Source organism: Cebus imitator, unplaced genomic scaffold (genome assembly GCF_001604975.1).
Source record: "Cebus imitator isolate Cc_AM_T3 unplaced genomic scaffold, Cebus_imitator-1.0 Scaffold62, whole genome shotgun sequence".
Classification (NCBI taxonomy): domain Eukaryota; kingdom Metazoa; phylum Chordata; class Mammalia; order Primates; family Cebidae; genus Cebus; species Cebus imitator.
The window spans coordinates 5,896,896-5,900,273 of NW_016107377.1; positions in this window are offsets into that span (position 1 = coordinate 5,896,896).

Consider the following 3,378-nt stretch of genomic DNA (forward strand, 5'->3'; position numbering starts at 1 on the left):
CGTCTCAAAAAAAAAAAAAAAAAGCATAATGCCCCTAAGTCCTCCTTTTACGCAAGCTGTGGCATGGGGTTTTTTAGAAGTCTTTCTGGATTAAGGAATCACCCTGTTCTTAACTCTTTTATTAATTTTAACTGTTTTCCTGTAAAATATATGTACGTGTCAAAATAAAATTAAGTAGTATAGAACAGTATGAAGTAAAACTTAGAAGGAACCCTTTCCACATTCCTAACTAATCTCACTTCTAGAGATAATTTTCCCGACAGTTTTTACAGTCTTTCAGAAATTTTCTGGTCATATACAAAAGTGTGTGGGGACATGCAAATCTTTCATATTAAGCGATCACACATCACGGTGAAACAACATTTTTTATTCCACAGCTGCCACCAGTTCAACATATCACCTTTTGGGGAATCTGGGTTGAGGGTGATGCTGCTCTCTGGACGGACAGTATGCACTGTCAGTAACTGAGGCAGCCTGTATTAAAACCCAAGTCGGAAGGAGAACTGCTTGCAGCATTTGTGACGGGCTCATTCTCTGTAATCCCCCTGCCTTGAGTATTACCTACGGACTCAGTGCTAATGGATAGACTACAGAAAAGGAAGGCGATGTCCTTTCCATGATTAGGTCACAGAACACCATAACTTCTTACTGATGCAGTCTCATCTCATTTGTTCACTTTGATGAAGACGGCTGCCATGTTGTAAGATGTCCTATGGAGGATCCACAGTGGCAAGGAACAGAGGGAGGCCTTACTCCAGAAGCCCTGGAGGCACTGAATTCTGCCAACAGCCATGTAATATACAAGTCCTTTCCAGCTGAAGTGACAACAGTGTCATAAGGAACCCAAAGCCAGAGGACTCAACTAAGCAATTTCTAGAGTCTTAACCCGTAGGAAGTATGAGATGATAAGCATTCTTCTAAGCCAAATTTTGGAATAACCTGTTTTGCAGCAATAGATAACACAGCATAATGTGGTAGGAGGAAGAATATTAGGATAAGCAGTTTCAAAGTCGTGTCAACAGGAAGAATATGAATCTCCTTTGCCCTTGGTGGGAAATCTTGGGAGTTTGAGCTCAATTTCAGCAGCCCTTAATGGAACCAGCAGAAACTGAGCTACAGAGAAAGCAATTGACATGAAATAGACATCTAAGGTTGGAGCACTCATAAGATATTAGGTGGGATCTGGAGGTGAGACCTTATTCTTCTGCAAAGAATCAAGACCTTGGAAGGGAAGGGGCAGTACTGGTGATGACAGACACCAGATGGAGAACAGCTTAAGGAGAGTGGGGGAGGTAGAGAATAGGAATCCAGGGGCTGTCTGTGTGGTATGTGTTTGGTTCAAAAGATAGATGCATATTAAAATTTGGTAGATATTGCAAAATTATACTTCAAAGACATTGCAAAAATTTGTTCTTCCACTGTAGAGGTTTTAAAACATAGCCACAAATTATTGTACACTCCTCCCACTGAGAGATCCAAACTATGTCTGTGCCCTTTGAATCTAGACAGGCTTGTGACTCTTGTGGTCAATAGAATACAGTAGAAGTGATGTGACTTTCATGGCTAGGTCAGAATAAGCCATGCAGCTTTTAACTTGTTCTTTGCATATACTTGTTCTTTGCATATACTTGTTCTTGGAGGCCTGAGTGGCCATGTAAGAAATCCCCACAATCCTGAGAGTGTCATACTCAAGAGGCTCATTTGGAGATGCTCCAGTTCACAGTCCCGGATGAGCTCCTCTTTCAACCATCCTATCCTGCGCGTCAGGATGTGAGTGAAGAAGCCATCTCAGAATGAGTTCTCCAGCTCCCACTGTTCCTGTTCACAGCTGTCCCAACCACCCCAGCCTTTTGAGTCATACCAGCTAAGGACACCATGGACAGGGAAGAACCCTGTGTTCTTTCCAAATTCTCAATCCGATAAACTGGTAATTTCGTCTCTTTAAGCTTTGCATGACTTGCTATGAAACAACAAATGAACCCACTAACCATGCTTGAGAATGCTCATTCTTAGCCCACTTTGGATATTCGTAAACTTTTAATATGTCCGTCTTACAGCCAAAAACAAAATCTCATTATTTTAAAAATTATCTATTAGCATTTATCCATTAACTGCCCTTCATGTGCTTTGCTCATTTTGCCATTGGGTTATCTTTTTTTGTTAATTCTTAATATCTTTTATATGTTAAGGAAGTTAGCCCTTTGCTGTTTTTTTTTTTTTACTATGGTACTCTTTTTTGCAACAAGTTTTTAATTTTTATATTGTCAAATTTGTCAGTGTTTACTTTTATGAATTCACATTTTTGTGTCATGCTTAGAAATGTTTTTTCCATACAAGACATTTTTAAAAACCATGTTTCTATACTTTAATGGTTTTATTTTTATATTTTATCATTGATCTATATCTTATTTTTGGCATAAGGAATGAGACATGTCGGCCAGACACGGTGGCTCATGCCTGTAATCCCAACACTTTGGGAGGCCGAGGTAGGTGGATCACATGAGGTCAGGAGTTCGAGACCAGCCTGACCAACATGGAGAATCCCTGTCTCTACTAAAAATACAAAATTAGCCAGGCGTGGTGGCGCATGTTTATAATCTCAGCTACTGGGGAGGCTGAGGCAGGAGAATCACTTGAACCCCGGAGGCAGAGGTTGCGGTGAGCCAAGATGGCGCCATTGCACACCAGCCTGGGCCACAAGAGCAAAACTCCATCTGAAAAAAAAAAAAGAAAAGAAATGAGACATGGCTCCAACATCTTTTTTTCAAATGTATGAGCAGATACCATTTGAAAAGCCACCTTCCTTTCATCTTCCGTATCTGTTTAAAATACCAACTCTGTCCTACATTAGGATCTGCTTTTCCACGAATATTATTTTCTACTCATCTGCCTGTCTCTGTGCCAGCTACCAAAATGCTTATGTTTATGGCTTCCTAATATATTTTACTATCTGATAGTGTTTGTACCCCATGATTATTAATTTCAAAAGTGTTCCCAATTAGTTATACATGTTTGTTTTTCCACATGAATTTTAGTACCATTTTGCTAAGTTCTGAAAATAATCATATTACAATTTTGATTAGAATTGCTGACGTTTTGGGCCAGGCTATGGTGGTTCACACCTGTAATCCTAGCACTTTGGGAGGCTGAGGTGGGCAGATTGCCAGAGCTCAGGAGTTTGAGAACAGCTTGGGCAACGTGGCAAAACCCTGCCACTACAAAAAAAAAATTAAAAAATTAGCCAGGCATGGTGGCATGCCCCTATAGTCCCAGCTACTCAGGAAGCTGAGGCACAAGAATCGCTTGAACCCAGGAGGCAGAGGTTGCAGTGAGCCGAGATCACACCACTACACTCCAGCCTGGACAACAGAGCCAGAC